At 49.4% G+C, this 18,697-nt stretch overlaps 1 protein-coding gene across 14 annotated transcripts in view; it reads left to right on the plus strand.

Annotated features, from left to right (window-relative positions):
* Positions 1-18,697, plus strand: part of LOC139766006 (uncharacterized) — a 513,479-nt gene that overhangs the window by 414,977 nt on the left and 79,805 nt on the right. For 8 of the 14 annotated variants that reach the window (XM_071694063.1, XM_071694060.1, XM_071694064.1 and 5 more), the window contains one exon: positions 2,065-2,111. The exons of 4 other annotated variants lie outside the window; for them this stretch is intronic. The gene's annotated coding sequence lies outside the window, so the exon portion shown is untranslated. Of the gene's footprint in view, positions 1-2,064; positions 2,112-16,704; positions 17,041-17,118; positions 18,076-18,697 lie in introns of those variants that run through there. 2 more of the 14 variants (XM_071694074.1, XM_071694069.1) reach the window with 2 other exon arrangements.

Genomic DNA, 18,697 nt, shown 5'->3' on the forward strand with positions numbered 1-18,697 from the left:
GTCAGGAGTCCTGGATGACGGTAGACGTTGGATGATATTTGATAAGTGACCCTGAAGTGATTCTGCAGACATGACCAAGAATATCTTCGTTTGTAAGAAGATCCCGATGTATTGGGGGGTGGGTAGGCGACTTGCACAACTCTCGCTAGGCATCTGAATGATAAATGGAGAGCCAGTGGCATGTGGTGTTGGTGTAACGCTGGTAGCTCACCGTCTCGTGGATGTGGTCCCCTTACTCTGGAGGACGAAGCTTGGAGATCAGAAGTTGTGGCGGGGTCGCTCCAGCTCTCCGGACGAAAAGTGTCGCACTCCCACTGTCACTCGACCCCGGTGGCCCTGTAGCGCATTCTCCACGACAACATTGTTTATCTCATAACCAGCCTAGTTCTTCATGCGTGTCGTTTGTACACTTCTACTCACGTAGACATAACGCCTGAAAAAAATTAAGAATAGCGCGTGTGCATGTCAGCGCACACACAGACAGACAGACAGAGAGAGAGGGAGAGAAGCCGACTGAACTAGATTGCATTGCGAGAGGAATTGGCGCGGGAGGAGATTGATTGGAGCGGTGGATGAGGGGAGGCGAACCTCATCAGTGTCAGTCTGGGTTTGTTCTCACAACACCCAGCTCCTGATTTATTAGCTCATTTACGATGGAGGTCCGCCTGCTTGGGTGGAGGTATAGAGAGGAGGGGCTGCTGCCTGCCTGGCGCCTGCATGACAAGCACCCAGCCCCGTACCTCCTACAAGGAGAGGGGTAAAGAAGGAGGCAATAGTGAATTTTGCGTGCGCACACGTGCATAAAATGCCGTCCGGAGGGTGAACGGCGACTTATAGATATTCGGTTATTATCTATAGCATTCCTGTATTACGAATAAGGACGTTGGTAATCAAGAATGGACAAAAGAAAGGGAAGGGCCTGATGTCAAAGGGAATTGAATGATATCGACGAAGATATCTTGGTGATCAGTGAAAGATTTCTAGACTTTGCTGTGCGGACACTGTCTTGCCCCAGATGTTATTTGAAACGGTAGAACGGGCGAAATAGCCGTTTAGGGGTAGGGTGATGAGGCCTCTTAAGTCTCGAGCGATATTCAGTCATCCGTCCGACCTTTGACTATAACCCCCTTAGGGAATGAGTATGGTAACCGCAGCGTAACCACATGAACCGAATCTCTCTCTCTCTCTCTCTCTCTCTCTCTCTCTCTCTCTCTCTCTCTCTCTCTCTCTCTCTCTCTCTCTCTCTCTCTCCCTCCCCGCCTCCGCCGCCTCGTTATTAAGCGACCGGCGACGCTTCCCGGAAGGAGAAAAAAACTAGCCAAGAGGATTTCAAAGTCTCCGTGTTTCAAGGAGGGACGCGCGCGGGCGTCCTGGTTCATTACTTAGAAGATGAACCGCAAGCCAGTCGTTGTTATATTTCCCCCCCTCAGGCTAGCGGAGGTTGGCGTCACAACGACCTGCTTGATGTGTGCCGATGTTTCCTCATCCTAAAGTGAGGTAATGAGACGTCGTATGTGCTGGAGAGGGAAGCCAGTGTGAGTGATTCGACTCCCGCGGCTTAAAAGCCAGCCACCCCGCACGCGCGCGCGCTTGACTCCTCCGCTCGTTAACACCCTCAGTCACGAAATCATACGTGTCTCGTTGAACGGTCTCATCCCTTGCTCAAACCCACCTCTCCCCGAGTGTCACAGATTGCGACAGATGCCACCATGGTTCGTGTTCACCCACCCCCCCTAGTTGCAGCTGGTAACGCACCTGTCGCCTCCACAGCTGATCAGGTGTTGGAGTGACCCACACTCCTCGCTGCATATCAGACGAGCTTTCGTTTTCGTTGTGGGACAAAAATAATTATAAAGAAATCGAGGATATGTAGCGTCTTTATATGTATATAGATATATATGTATATAAAGATCATTCTTTCGTCTGTTTCCTTGTGCTACGTCGCTAACGCGGGAAACTATCAAAGTATATATATATTTTTTGATTGTTTGTTTGCTTTTTGTTTTGTTTTTTGACCATGCCGTTGTAATAGGCTGTTCAGTTGATGACCAATTTTCTTTTCAGGTGAGGGTCTGCCTGCACGGAACTGCCACAGTAAAGATGCAAGATGGGTAAGTACGGTGGCGTCTAAGTGAGTCAGGGTTGTAACGGGAATTTATTGTGGTACGAGTATTGTGGTCAGGACTCTGTGGTAGATAGAAGGGAAGAAGAGAGGCTGATAGATGTATGGTGTAGGTGTATTAGGGCGTACGAGTACTTTTTTTTTTTTTTACCATTGAGATATTGTACTGGCATGAATGTTTTATTTATTATTCTTGCATAACGGGATTGAATAACCCAGTAAGGTAGCCTCGTCACTGTCTGCACTTATTGGTTAACTCAGGAATATTTATCAAAGCTTTACCCAAAAGACAGGGCAGGGCTGGAGGCAGCTGTATAAAGTTACGAATAACGAATCGTGTTAGTTACGTTTTGTCAAGTGTGAAGTGTAATCTGGAGAGATTCTGGTTCGAGTATGTAACAGCTGTAGGGAACAGGAAAAAATACGTGGACATTTATATTGGTTCAGCGCAGGAGGGGGAAAAAAAAATAACAATAAAGGTATTAAGGACATAGGTTGACCGCTGAGGGCGGGCGTAACGTCTATACTCTATGGTAACACCACGCCATGTTTAAATACCCCACCCCTGCTCTTGCTCCGTCTGCCGGCTGGGTCACGTAGGCTCTTTGCCGTTGGGGGGGGGTGTCTGGACAGAGACCCTTTGTGCCCTCGGTGATCGTTTTTGCGCTACCACCCACAGGATGAGCACGGGGGTGCAGAATACACTTCTCAGGGGGTGTGGAGGGGGGAGATGCTGGTACGAATCGATCACTTGCTACTTGAGTCCTCCTCTTCACAGGCTGTCAGCCCCTCCTCCACCCCGCGACGCTCACATGAAAACCTCCCCCCTTGACGCCGACATCCAGCCGACACCCGCCCTTGACACTTTATATAGAGCCAATAACCTTACTTCGAGTCCCTTCGCCACTGTGGGTACAAATTCCAAAAGCAAAAAAACCAGTGGGCGATCATCACGAGACTTGCAGCCACCGTGTACGTACGGTCACCAGAAATGTCGTCGCCTGGACCATGATTAATGTGTAAGTGGCGGGAGGAACGCTGACACGGAGGGCGGTTATGTGTGGCGAGTCGGAGCCATAAGTACGAATGGAGACTTGGGGCCCCAGATTTGTAGACCTGTTCCATCCTTGTGTATACACATCAGTGAATGATATTCATTGTTTTTTTTTGTACAGTTTATTATGTTCTTAGGTCACTGAGCTGAAACGTGCTTATGAATAGTTGAGAATAGTTAACGTTTGATGATGGTTAAGAGGCGAAAGGACGTCACAACACGAGGAATCTAACCAGTCCGTAATTAAGTTGTTTTTCTGTCGCCGAAGAAGAGTCTCTGTGCCAGATTCAAGAGGAATTTCAGGTTCACAGGGGGCGAGGGTTAGACATCAAGAAGGGCTGAGTGACGTCTGTGTGTCCTCGAGGAGCAATGCGAGTGTGTGAGGTGGGGGTCGGTCATCCGGATGCTAACGTAGCCTAGGAGAAGGTAACGTGCGGAAGTTTCAAAGGACGCGTGCGGCTTCTGGTCTTGCTCGATTGACGAAAGTACAAGTATCCAGAAAAAGAAAAAATAGAAAAGTCAGCCCCACGACATTGCATTGTCACTCAGTATCAGTCAGAATGAAAAAAAAGAAGAGGTAAAAATGTCATTTTGTAATGACATTTAATGCATATATACACTAGAAGTGCACTGTTGACATAGTTTTCAGTCGGGTAGAAGTCGCGGGGCAAGGCCATTACTGGTGTTGTACCATGGTATATATATATATATATATATATATATATATATATATATATATATATATATATATATATATATATATATGAGGGGGGGATAGGGGAGAAAGAATACTTCCCACGTATTCCCTGCGTGTCGTAGAAGGCGACTAAAAGGGGAGGGAGCGGGGGCTGGAAATCTTCCCCTCTTTTTTTTTTAATTTTCGAAAAGAAGGAACAGAGAAGGGGCCAGGTGAGGATATTCCCTCAAAGGCCCAGTCCTCTCTTCTACTATTCGACTGTTACGAGCCGTGTGCTTGCTTGCCCCGTGTTGCCGCCGCGTGCTCAGCTAAAGTGAAGGTGTCTCCGCAGAAAGGTGAAGCTTACGGAAGAAGACCTTGCGACTGGAGTGATATCGCTGTGTGACGATGTAGACTGGAAGTTTCAAGGTAGGAGGGACACAGCCTAGCATACATACAGTCTGTCAGGTCGCTCCTGCTCGGGAGTCGGGCCCTGCTCGAGTGCGAATCCTAGGCGCGACAATAGGCTCACACCCAACCTAGGTGCTCATTATCCCTTAGATGATGGTCACTAAATGGGTTCCTGGCTGATGCTTATATATATATATATATATATATATATATATATATATATATATATATATATATATATATATATATATATATATCAACAGAGGACTGGGCCTTAGAGGGAATATCCTCACCTGGCCCCTTTCTCTGTTCCTTCTTTTGGAAAATTAAAAAAAAAACGAGAGGGGAGGATTTCCAGCCACCCGCTCCCTCCCCTTTTAGTCGCCTTCTACGACACGCAGGGAATACGTGGAAAGTATTCTTTCTCCCCTATCCCCAGGGATAATATATATATATATATATATATATATATATATATATATATATATATATATATTTTTTTTTTCTTTCATACTATTCGCCATTTCCCGCATTAGCGAGGTAGCGTTGAGAACAGAGGACTGGGCCCTTGAGGGAATATCCTCACCTGGGCCCCTTCTCTGTTCCCCTTCTCTTTTGGAAAATTAAAAAAAAAGTGAGAGGGGAGGATTTCCAGCCCCCCGCTCCCTCCCCTTTTAGTCGCCTTCTACGACACGCAGGGAATACGTGGGAAGTATTCTTTCTCCCCTATCCCCAGGGATAAAATATATATATATATATATATATATATATATATATATATATATATATATATATATACACACACACACACACACACACACACACACACACACACACACACACACACACACAAGAATGAACAAGAGTAAGGGACGTGGCACATTAATGTAAAACTCTCTCCCCGTGATACTCTAGTAATCACACACACACACACACACGCACACACACCTGGCCAAGTGACAGGTGGGCTGTCTAATTAGTGTTTTTACCTGGGCTGCTAATGAGGTGCAGAGGAGGTATTATGTTGAGACCCTCATTTTGTTTTTCTAATGCGATTCCAGATTCTTGCTTTCCAACACTGATGTCGGGTTTTCTGGTGTCATCATTTCATTTACCAGCCTACACACACACACACACACACACACACACACACACACACACACACGTGTTGTGCTGTGGGCCTGGACATTGAAGGCAGTCGGAGACTGAAAGTGACACACAGCTGTGGTTGGTGTGGGCTCAGTTGGTGACATGGATGAGGTTCGCACAAGAGTCCAACACCGTCGCCCGGTCATTCTTATCTGGGCCAGATGGCGGGCAGGACACGGGGCCCGCCCGCCTGCCTCATGCTTACTGTTGCCTGCGCTACAAGGCAAGTCAGTTAGACGGACGACCCGCCTGAGAGAGAGAGAGAGAGAGAGAGAGAGAGAGAGAGAGAGAGAGAGAGAGAGAGCAGGAACGGCCATAACACCTAAGGGTACGAGAATACGGCCCTTGATCGCGAACGAAGGTACGACGCTTGAGCACGACGCTACGATCCTTCAGTTAAAAGGCCAAGCCATCCCATCCATTGGGGGTCATACCGTACCGTTGTGCTCGACCACCGTACACTACGAGCTCACGATTCGTATCGTCGTCCTCGAGACTCGAACCGTCGTGTTCAGGACTCGTACCGTCGTGTTCAAGATTCGCACCGTCGCGCTCAGCTGCGAAAACATTGTTTGAGGTTTATAGGGTAGGGGTGAGTAATGTTAGCAGATCTGTACCTCCCAAGGGCGTGACAGTCATGGTAAAGAAAGTGTGTTTACCGTGTGATGGTTGCTGTTTTGTGTTACGGAGGAAGCGGTTTATACGACTGTTGCCCCGGGAGATGGGTGGGTCGCAACGCTCCACAAGTGAGACCCGCCGTCGGCCAGCGCAGGAGGGTAAAGTGGCTTGTGTTCGCTGCCGCGCGTTCGCCTTCCATTGACCGCAAAGTTCTTACTTTCTCTCACAGGATGCACCCTGTCCTACGGGGCTGACTACCATTCACAATTTTTTCCCAATATCATTCTAGCCAGTATTTCCAGCCCTTCCCAGTACAACTGTCTCCCTTGTGCATCGGTGTGATGGGAGAAACCAACTGGGGGCTCTTATACCGTCCTTGTACGGTGCTGTGACACGCACACTCACCCCTGCTACTTGGCCGGCATGGGGATGGCGGGTCGTGTGTGAGGCATTCTTTGGCAGGTGTCACCCTTTCCTCCGCTTATGGGTGTTCACCACCACGGAAGGCTTGGCGGGTCTTGGCTGACGCCGGCGTCTGGGAGGAAGCTGCCGCGCCGCGCCGTCCCTCAGCCACATCGCTAAGACAACGAAGATGAGGCTCTGTACACACGCGCGCTCTCTCTCTTCCCCCACAGATGCTTCTGTTTGACACTTAATATACACGGTGGTTACCCTAGTTTCGTGTGCCAAGTGTCACGTGGGCCCCCGGCGCGTAAGACAACGTCGCCTTGATTCTTTTGTAAGGTATTTAAGGCCAGAGGGATGATATTTTTGATTGTGGTTTTTAAATGTATCGCGACTTCTCCATTGTATTGCGATTGCCTAGAGCACCATAGAGTGTACGGGTAGATATGGGAGGTTAACTGTACGTTTCTCAGCAGACATATAGGTACATGATAGTCCGTACACATGAATATACACCTAACACCGTTGATATACATAACATCTTGAGAATATATACTTCTCAGTGAAGGCTGCCTATTCGCGTCCTAGCTCAACCACACCGTATCTTTTAATACACGTAAGTAGCACGAGGTCACACACACACACACACACACACACACACACACACACACACACACACACACACACACACACACACACACACCTACCTGGTAGAAGCTAGGGGATGGGTGTGTGTCTATATGTGCGTAGATACGTAGGAGTAAAGACACGGTACAAATATGCAAGGTTAAGAAGTCGGGCCAACACGAGTGTCAAACTGTCCCTCCGTAAAACAGAAATAGTAATCACACACACACACACACACACACACACACACACGCACACACACACACACACACACACGGGGCCCTCCGTAGCGGTGCAGACCATGAATCAACACTGTCCATCCCGGGGTCGGCGGTCTTTCATGTGTTAAAAGCCTGGGCGTGGCAGGCGGCCCACACCCAGCCTAGGTGTTCCTTACCGAGGGTAGTTGATACATACGTACTTGGCTCAGGCTGGTGTGTGTGTGTGTGTGTGTGTGTGTGTGAATGCATATTCTTTTATACGTAGGAATAAAGACACGGTACATATAAACAAGGTTAAGGGACGGGGAAACTCTCGTTTAAAAAGCCCTCTCCCCGTGAATTTGTGATCAGTAATCACAGTAATGCACGGTCTCTCTCTCTCTCTCTCTCTCTCTCTCTCTCTCTCTCTCTCTCTCTCTCTCTCTCTCTCTCTCTCTCTGACGTAGCTTCATCTCAGACCTTCCTTATATCATTAACATGTCTTCCGCCTCCTTGTCATTGAGACTGTGTAAGAACCCGCCGCCTCTCCCTGCTCCTTCTTACCACTGCTCGATCTGACCTCCAGCATGTTGCTTGGGGTAGGGAGGGTCAGGACCCCTGGTGGACCAGCCTTCCACCATGTTGCTGAAGGAGGGGGGACGTGACGCCTGGTCGACCTGACCTCCCCAGCATTGTTGTGGGGTTTGAGGAAGATAAAACCCCGAGCAGAGTTTGGAAGCCAGGATAATGATGGCGCCATAGTGGAAACACACAAAAGCATACATTCTTGGGGTCTGGTGGTTAAACTTTGGTGGCGAGGCGTCGGGAGGGGGCGGGGCGGAGGGTGTGAGCGGGTGGAATCGAGTTGGGCGGAGGTGGTGGGTGGGGTTGGAGATGGGTGGCTGGTTGTCAGACGACGGGGCGGAAGAGGGTGGCTGGATGTGAGAAGGCGGGAGGAAATGGAGATGGTATGTCGAGTGTGAGAGGGCGGAGGTGGATGTCTCTGTATGAGAGGGTGTGGAGAGGCGGGGTAGGGTACAGGGTCGGGTAACGGAGGTGGGTGACGAGGAAGCCACATTGCTCATCCTAGTTACCTCAAACGGCGCCTCTCCTACGCCATAATATTAAGAGCCTTGAGTATCATCATGACCTGTTGTCTGCTCAGTGGTGGTGGGTAGCGCCTGGTGGTGAGCAAGGGCCGCCGAGGACACTGGCGACGTTTAGCGGGATGTGGATGCGGCGTAGCAGCTGCGTACTTGCTTGGGTGGGGCGAGTGAGGCAGACGCTCTGCGTAGAACTTACAGGAGGCGTTGGTTGTTCCGGGAATGGTCGAGAGACGCATGAGGTACAGCATTGGCGAGGTGTGGGCTGCTAGGGCTACGTATGGCGTCGCGGGTCGGGGATGGACGTGGCGGTATCGAACTAGGTGTGGGCGAGGTGAAGAATGGAGGGGGGGGTCTTGGGTAGGTCATGTGAGGGCGGCGCGGATGGTCGGGGCACCGGGGTTGGTGAGCCTTATCTACCCATTCCCTCTGTGTGTCATCGGCTGGGTCCAAGACCCCTTACGTCCCCAGCATATAGTCACGGGCTCGGTGCCAAAACTGCACCCCCACGTCAAGATTCGCATCACGTACGGCTACTTAACCCCCGTCCCGGTCTTACTGCCGGGTACCCTGCCAGAGCTCGTCAGGTCTTCTCCTGAAGGTGTCCTGTTGGGTGGCTCATTCCCGATGGTGGTTGGGAGGTAGAGGCTGTATACACACACCTTCCGGCTCTGTCTGTGAGTAATTCCTCCCTTCGGCTGTGTCTGTCCTACGCCACATATTCATGGAGGGTCATGTTACCTGTTCTGTCGCGTCTCTCATCCCTGGAGATATGTTCACCTGTGTCGGCTGAGGGGTCAGGTCCTGCCTTCCAGCATTTTCACCTCGCCGTACCTCTCCCGTGTGCTCCACACACACACACACACACACACACACACACACACTCATTTATGTATTGATTCAGTGACATTTTTTTTGAGCTCCGTATGGCGTCATGGCAAGTTAAACAGATCCAGCTGGCTGCTGTCTGCATTTTCATTATGATAATTATGGGAAATATTGATCGACGAACGAGAATAATTGGGCCAGACGCAAGAGGACGGCAGCCAAAGGTCGGTCCCTCCACACCTGTGCGTTCAGCCGGCCGAGTCATTACATGGCTTTCCCACATGTGGGCGGTGATCATTACCCAGTTTCATACCAGACATGAGATATCAGGTGCCGGGCCGGCGACTCGCCGTAGTAGTATCGCCACTAAGCCGTTATCTGATACGGGCGACGGGCCCTCGCAAGATTGTGTGGCGATAAATTGGGGTAGTGGTGTGTGGGGGACCGCTGCCGCCACTCTGGTCGAGACTTCGCCTGTAAGTACCAAACCTTGGCAGAGGATGCCAACCACATCAGCTGGTCCCTCTCTATAGGAGTGTGTGTGGTCCCACTTTGCTGCCTTCAGATGCGCTTTCCCCGTCGGGTGAGGGACGCCACTTCGGCTCCCTCTCTCTCCCATCTCCGTCAGCTGCACCCCTCCCTCTCCATGCGGGTGGTGGTGCTGTTGCTAGTTATTGGGAGCGGAACCCATTAGGAGGTCCTTGACCACTCCCAGATGTACCTGTCCTGCTGGTTATGGTGGTCGTGAATGGCACCGCTGTGGTGCTGGCTTCCCTTACCCCGTTACCGTCCCAGCGGGTGATGGTGATGGTGAAATGGTTGGTAGTGACACCCAGTTTGCCCCGCACGGTGCTGTCACCTGTTGCCCTCCTGCCGGGGGTGTTGTGATGTGGCGTATCGCCCTTCAAACCTGTCCTTCACCTCCTTACATATCTTTACATCTTCCTCTTAAAAAACTTTTCTCCCCCAGAATTCCTCGGGTTATTACCCACTTTTCTAGCGGACAATTTAACTCTCGCGATATTCCAACTTCGCTCGTGACCATGGGCATCATCTTCACACTGTATATCGTACAACACGGGAGCACTTGGTTCCACACTTGCATGCAGTGCTAGTGAATACGATTCTTTTTTTCCCTTTGGGATGATATGGTAAGGGCAGTTGAGCGCCCTCACACATACAGACCTTAACCAAAACGAGGTACCTCATTTCTCGAACATCCTACTGGAGAGGATGAACAGCTGGGTGGGCTGTGGATCGACTGGCACGACCAGGATTCGAACCACTGTGGGCCCCGACCCTGGGGCTACCCGTGAATGCGTCACGGTCAGGAATGCCAATCGCCTCTACACCACCACGGAAGTTATCCATGATATACGTTGTATAACAGGCACCACAAACGCCCTCACCGTTTAAAGCTCAGGGATGGTTCGCGAGGTGGCCTTGCCTGCGTGTAAATCAAAATTCTCTCCCCCAGCCACTATGCAGAATGTGCTTTGCCGTCGCATCGCCTCGGCAGTAAAAGCCGTTCCACTTGGCACGTATTAAGTAGTGCGCAGGCGGAGGGAAGGGACAGAAGTTTTTGGAACTCTCGACTCGTATCCTGGGCGGACCCTGTCACACCCTCGCCCTCTAAGTGGGCTCCTGTAGTGCACGTTAAGCACGTCACACACAACACCCCGTCACGTTCCTCCTCTTCCTCCTCCTCCTCCTCCTCTTCCTCCTCCTCCTCCTCCTCTTCCTCCTCCTCCTCTCAACATGGAACGAATTGTGAAGCCCTCAAGCAGATTTGCCAAGCCTTTATGTACTGCACTGGCCTGCCACGATCCCCCACCCATAATTGCTCGTTACATGTGTTGTCTCCTAGGGAGTGGGAATACACCCATCCACTTACACACACACACACACACACACACACACACACACACACACACACACACCGCCGCGTCATCTTGGTCGCTGCGTCGATGTCAGTTGAGGATGGGTAAACATCCTATTAGAGTTCTGGTCTTGTATATATATATACGTGTAGCTCAGTGTGTTTTTTCCTCCCTGCATGAAGTTAGAGGGCGTTAAAAATACGCGGCAAGCACTTGGATCCGGCTCGTTTCTCAGAGGTGGTTGGCAGAATATACCTTCACGGTGGCGTGAAATGGCGGCGTGATTGCGGTATCTTGTCTGGCTCATCATGGCGGTAATTTGTCCGTGTTTACCCACTCCTGAAAGAGGCTTGGCCGTCCGTGCGAGAGTCCCGCGCAGGCGCAGTAGCCCTGGGGTGCCCGCCCGTTAACCCACTGCTTGCTTGCTTGCTTGCTTGCTTGCCGTGCTCTTCCCACCGAAGGGAGAGTTTCGCTTGACTTTTTTTTTCTTCGAATATTCTGGTGTTTCATGTATTTATTCTTCCCCCGTGCTGGGATTATGGTGTTGTGGCGTGATCTCCACCATGGCTTGGTGTAGGAGAAGTGATCTGTGTTGCTCGTACTGTATGGCGTATGTTTACATCTGTTGACCTTGGAACATGTGTGTTCATTTTCTTATGTATTTTATTTATTTTGATGACCGCACTCAATACTTCTCGAGAACACAAGCCACAACACTCACAGTACGCCACGAACGCCCTGAACGAAGCAACACAGACGAGAGGCGGCCTTATACACATCACAGTGATAAACTCGAAGACTCCTGAAGGACGAAGACTCGCTCCTTGCGGACACGGCGGCGCTGCTGACGGCGGCCTCGCCTCACGCGTGCTCTCTAACGTGGCCAGCCAGACCTCTCTGCCGTGTGGCGTATCCCAGGACGAGGACCACGACAGTATGTGGCCTATCCCGGGACGAGGACCACGACAGTATGTGGCCTATCCCGGGACGAGGACCGCGACAGTATGTGGCCTATCCCGGGACGAGGACCACGACAGTGTGTGGCCTATCCCGGGACGAGGACTCACGTCAGTATGTGGCGTCTCGGGACGAAGACCACGCCAGTATGTTGCGTATCCCACACCAGCAGGACGTGTATACAGCATGGGTATACGTTGATTTTGACTTGCAGCACGAGCGGGTCTCCTTAGCCAACCAGAAAACTCCTCCCCATCCACCACTCTAGGTGGAGACGGGCAGTGGGTGGGCTGTTGGGCAGAGGAGGGTCGCCAGGGAGGTGTGGGCCTCAGGTGATTGAAGTAGATTATGGATTACGTAGTGAGGAAAGTGTTGATGTGGACTGGGCAACACTGAATGAAGCAACGGGCAATTTACGTGGAAATTTAAGTTTACATCCAGTTGAACAACTCTTCATTGTACACACTGATGTAGTGCTTTCTTTACACGCATTCCTAATCTTGCTGGGGAATTCCTCTCGCTACAAATAGCGAGTAGAGATGATAAGAGGTGAATAAGCAGGAACTCGGTGACGTAAAGGTGCGAGTACAGATGTGACGGTGAGGTGGTTCACAGATACGTACCCTCTTTGTGTTGAGGAAGGGAAGCACTGATCAGCGGAGAGAGAGAGAGAGAGAGAGAGAGAGAGAGAGAGAGAGAGAGAGAGAGAGACTCACCTGGTGGTCGCATCATGAGTGCCAGGGGCAGTGAGTCACTCGTCTGGGGCCAAAACCTCAGAGTGTTATATCCCTGGCTGAGTGTGTATCCTTCCTGACAGCCAGAAAGCGTAAACAAGCAAGCGTGTTCAACTTTACGAGCCTTGATGTGCCAGCGTTTGGCGCTGCGCCTAGCTAACGAGGACTTTTGTTTGCGTTCAGTTTAAGATCAGCTATTGAGGCGTCCGAGGAAAAATATGACAGTTGGGACGTTTGCCCAAAGCGGCTGTTCCCAAGTTCAGTTTGTGTCTCGGAAGTGAGTGTTAACGGATTGAACGTTACTGTGTTCGGTGAAGGAGAATAAGTTCGGACGAAAGATGACACGAGTACTTAAGGAGATTAAAGCCAGGTGACAGAGGTACATTTTGTTCTCAGACGAGGTTGTCTTGCTCAAGAACAGGAGCCGTGTCGTAGATCCTATTCTGTACTGACGAATAGGACAGCACACCAGAAGGGACACCTTCCCCACCCACCACAGTAAATGGAGACAGTAGTACACCAGAAGGCTCCTCCATACCCACCACTATTGATGGAGACAGTAGTGAATCACAGGGTTCCTCCCCATCCCCCACTGTAGATGGAGACGACGGTACTACACTAGAAGGTTCCTCCCATCCACCACTGTAGATGGAGATAGGATAGCGCACCAGAAGGCTCCTTCCCCCGCCCGCTAATATAGATGGAAGACAGGATATTAAAACGGAAGTCTCGCTTCCTCGCCGTACCATCTGGCAGGAAACTGGCCTCTGTGTCATATAAACGTGTACGTCTTGTGGAAGAAGAAGATAGGTGGACGACACACGTGGTTAATGCCGCCTGGTACCCCTGCGGTAAGAAGGGTTTTATAGCTGCTGCTCGCGAGGAAAGAGAATTTTGAATGACGTGCATCCTGTCATTTTGGAACGGGCTGTATCATGAACTTTACTGTCGTTGTTTGGAAGAGGTTAGATGATGGACTATGAGTGTCTTGTTCAGTGGTAAAGCGAGGATTGTCTGTTGCGATATCTCCTCCTTCCCTTGAACATCTGAGATGTGGACGTCTCTCTTCCTTCTTCCCTTACGAGTCAGGTCTACACATATCTGCCGGACACTTGATTCATTTCTACATTCTCTCTCTCTCTCTTTTTTTTTTTTTTTTGGCCCTTTTCTTTCCCCCGAGATGGTCTCGACTGACTAGGGCATGTTATTTGTGTTGATAGTTGTGTTGTGTTGGTAAGATCCGTCGGTGATATATATATGTTCCGGTGTTTCGTAAGTGTTACCGAAGAGACTAGTCCACGTATGCGTTGGGTCAATGTGTTTAATTTCCCCTACCGCGATTTCTGGGTATTGTTTTATATCTCTGCCTGAAGAAATTATCGTGCGTGTGTTATCGAAATTATTAAATGCTTTGACAACTTGTTGGATCTCGTCGGAGTCTGCTGCGCTAATTTAAAGAAAAAGGATGTAGGTTTATGTGTCATAAAATGAGTAGTGTTGTTTCTTTTCGTTGATTTACCCTATTATTTCCTGGCGTCAGTGAAATTTGGTAACTGGCACTGTACAGCTCATTGTGAACGTAATCTAACGTGGTCTTCTACAGAATAAGTATTTCGTCTACCGTTTTATGATTTACATTTCTAGCTATGAAGTAACGTTATCTTTGCTCTGCCTCGTGTGGATATGAATTGCTTTGCGTCTTTCAGGTCACTCCTGGACCATCATAACAAAGGGATGTCTTTTCCTTTTTTTCCTTGTGCGTATGGTACTGGTCCACGGAACATTTTATACTCGTGTTTTTGATGTTTTGTGTGACCAGGATATGCATCAGTTGGCATCTGTGTACGTTTGAAGTTTTGTAATATCGTGGATGTGGCCACCAGCCAACCCTCCCGCCCTGCCGTCCACGCGACCCGTCCACCTCGCCTCAGGTTGGTGCGAGGCACCAAGCTTGCGTTTTCCCACCCTTGGAAGGAAGAACCGCCCTCATCGCGGCGTCGGTGCGGCCTTGGAGGAGAGTCCATGGGAACAGACTCCTTCAGCGGGTATCTCCAGGAGAGGGAGGGGGAGGGAAACATGTAAAAGAAAAAAAAAAAAAAGAATAAATCCCGGGAGCAAACAGGCGTGTGGTGGTGGCCGCGTCGTGTTGATCTGGGCGTGTGTGTGGCGGAGCGGTGGGTCTTAGTGCCCTCCGGCGGGGGGCTTCAGGGCTTCTGGTTGTCTTAACGGCAGGAGACGTTGTTTCTTGGGAGGAGCTATTCTCGATGACGGGGGGAGAGATGGGTAGGGCTGGCTGGCGGCTAGGTAGCTTCTCCCGGTAGAACGTTGCTGCACCAGAGGGCTCCAGTCGCTGGACCGGTTGTGCTAGGATTGGGTTGATCCCTCCGAGGGAAGACGTACTGTCAAAACACACTTGTATTTCGGACTTCGAGAGGTTGGATGCTTGGCCGTCGGGTTTAGAACTGACTATCTGAGCACGACGATGCGACACTTGGGTGTTGTTAGCGGTACCTTTGACACGGCCCTTCTGTGAAACGTATCACAGATGTATCGTTCGGTTACCTTGACTGATGAATCATAACAGATGCTAATATTTGAAGAGAAAATAATTTTACTCGCCTCATTCGAAGTGAAACGTTTGCCCACGAGTTTGTTTTCGTCACCGCGAGTGAACTCAGATTGATCTAGCTTTAAATAACGGCTTAGATAGAGATTATGAAAACCTTTTGATGCCTTCGAATACCACCGTCGGATCACCTCCTAACCTTCTCTTGTCGTAGGTAAATAAGTATAGGTCAGCTCGCTGGCTCTCATAGGATTTTGTTTCTCAGTGGCGGGGTTCGTCTTCGTGGCTTGCCTGCTGTGTACTCCGTCTGTCCTACACGTGCTTTATCTAATAGCTCGACCAAAATTCACCCGCGACCCAACAGTGTATTGTAGAATCTGGATTAGTTTTTTTTTAGTCTTTCTTTCAACGCCTCTGCTCACGGGTCTCTGGGTAATGAGAGAGTAATATACTCGTGTCTCTTTCCCGCATTCATCTTTCGTAGCTCATCAGGACTAATGATGTAGCTCTTGCTTTTCGTTTTTACTTATGAGACGGACTCGTTTACCCCCTTCGAGTCCTGCCTGTCAGTGTGTCTGCTTCAGCGTTGCACCCTCAGACGTTCACCTTCATTCCTGACTGTATATCGTTGACGGATATTTTGATTTTGAATGTGTCAACAAGTTGTGCTTTTTTTTATGAATTTTTTCCTCTGATTTCTACAGAATGAAGTCTGTTGTATCAACATCTACCTCAATTTTCAGTACAGGTTTTTAGAATTAACTACGAGTAAGACTTAGCGTTTATTTTGTGCCCTGTTGTCAGCGATTAATAGCGTGTACCCCGGGATTGCACACTGAGTTCAGGAAATCTCTGTTTTGAACCTTAAACTAAGATTCAGGGTTACCAGTTATACCGTAACTTTCTTCGATGTGATTTTTCTTTGAATTGTCAAAGAAATGCTGTACTTGGCGCGGTTGTATGAGATGTCCGTGTAGATGGGAGGATTGGTGTAGCTTTTGATTTAGGAAAAGTAGTTTTTGTAAAGTATTGATAAGTAGAATATTTAATGAGAAGGGATGGGGTAAGGGGGACCCGTTTATATATATATATATATATATATATATATATATATATATATATATATATATATATATATATATATATATACGTTAGGAAGGGAGAGATACGCATGGGTGGCGAGTGGGATGTGACAGCGCAGGTCAGGACGAACGTCAGTGGCTGCTTGGTGAGCCGTGTGCACCACACCCACACACCAGCACCACACGCCCACACCACCAGCACCACGCCACAACCACTGCCCCCTCCCCTTCCCTCCCCCCATTCAACGCGGCGGCTAGCCTCTCCTGGGGACCCATCGGCGGCCGCTGGAGGGCGACATAAGGTGGTGGTGAAGGAAAGAAGGAAGGGCGGGATGGTGTCGCTAGGTATTGGCTGGGGACGATGCCGGAGTGAGGCTGGAAGGCTAGTATGGTAATGGCGGGGTACCTGTCCCCGTGTGGCTGTGACCACCATCTCCTGCCACCGCCGCCTCCGCCGCCACACCCGCTCAGTCGCTCGGCCAACACCTCCCGCACTGCCCGCGCCCTCACGACCCCCAGCTCCTCCCCCAGTCACACACAGCTTCGACAGCAGCTGTCTGTTCGTTATTGTATTATACATTGATCACTGCGATAGATGGTGTAGTGAAAAGACAGATCACCGCGAACGGTACGTGGACTCTGACGTGTTTGTTGTATACAAGGCCTCTTAGGAAGTGTTTGAGTCTCCGACGACTTCTCGAAAGGACATCCCGCTGAAGTTCTTGAGCTTTACCTCGTCGGGGAAGACCCAGGTATCCCGAAGATATTGAGCAACAAGTGACCGGCTAGTGTCGGGGCTGGTCGGCAGCGGCGGCGGCTCGGGGTTGTGCTCGGGACCAGCTGGACCTGACACCCTGCAGCAGCAGCAGGAGGCGGCGGTGAGAGGTTGACAGTGGTTGATCAGTCGTGTGGCGGTGACGCCCCACCGCTGGAGCCTATGTAGTGTGGGGCGACCGCCCGGGTCATCATGGCAGCCAAGGCATGAGTGAGGCGCCAGCCTCCGCCGTCAGTGGACACTGCCGCTCCCACAGCCTAGTCACTAAGAACGGTCGGCGGGAATTCCGTCGGACACACTAATTGAACCTGAGGCGGAAATGATATGAAACGGACGAGTTGAGATCTGACGACTGTCGAAGCTCAGGTCCTGACCAACTTGTGTAGACAGTTGACCCCCACGTGCAGAGAGAGAGAGATCCACAGACCACGCACACCCAAGGCCAAAGAAAGGGGTCGTCTGCCCAAAAAACAATTTATAAAATAAGATGCAGTCCCCTTAAAAGCAGTAGAAGAAAAGAATAGAATAATCTAATAATGAGGTCTGTGCTTAACCCACAACTCTAATATAGATGCCTTCTACAAACAACTTTCACAGGTGAAAGAGAGACAGAAAAAGAAATTGATATTTGATATTATTAAATTAATAAAAGTGGCAGGATTCAGAAATGTGATTGAGAAGGACTAGTACTGTACTGTATTTCTACTGTAATTATTTTTACCGTTCACGTGCGTTAGGTGTCGTATATATATATGGAGAAGGAAACTTTTTCTCTTGCTTACTGAGAGGTGAAGTGTCAAACCTGACCCGACTGGCGGACGTCCGACGAGTTGAATGAGACGTTGAATAGCTTTGGTGGTAGAGTGCGGAAGAGGGACGCTTAATGAGGTAGGTGCTGGCTAGAACCCTGAGTTCCATTCCCGATCATAGACATTGTGGAAGATATGGAAGACAGCATGGGCGAGGTATTTTGATATGTATAAGTGAGGGTGTTTGAAGGGTATGTTGGTTTAGGAACGAGGCAGTGGGAGACGGGGGATGTTAGGTTATATGGGAATACGAAGTTATGAGAGATGGGATGTGTGATGGGTAGGAAGATGATGAGGGTATGATAGAGCGTGACGGGTTTTGCAGGGTAAAAGTCAGGGTATATGTTTGGGTGTCAGAATCTTTGTTGTGCTGGTCTGACGACGCCTGAATGAGAGAGAATCCATGATAGACTTTGGGGTCTTAAGATCGATTATTTATGTATTTGTATCTCATTTACTGAAGGTTTTTAGTTTCATGTTAATTTCTTGATGTATGTAATAATTGAATATATATATATATATATTATATATATATATATATATATATATATATATATATATGTATATATATATATATATATATATATATATATATATATATATATATATATATATATATATATATATAGCTAAAGTCGCACTATCCGTCAGTTGGCAGAAAGAAGCGGACTTCGACCCTCCGAACGCACGAGTTACCAACT

Source organism: Panulirus ornatus, chromosome 56 (assembly GCF_036320965.1).
Source record: "Panulirus ornatus isolate Po-2019 chromosome 56, ASM3632096v1, whole genome shotgun sequence".
Taxonomy (NCBI): Eukaryota; Metazoa; Arthropoda; class Malacostraca; order Decapoda; family Palinuridae; genus Panulirus; species Panulirus ornatus.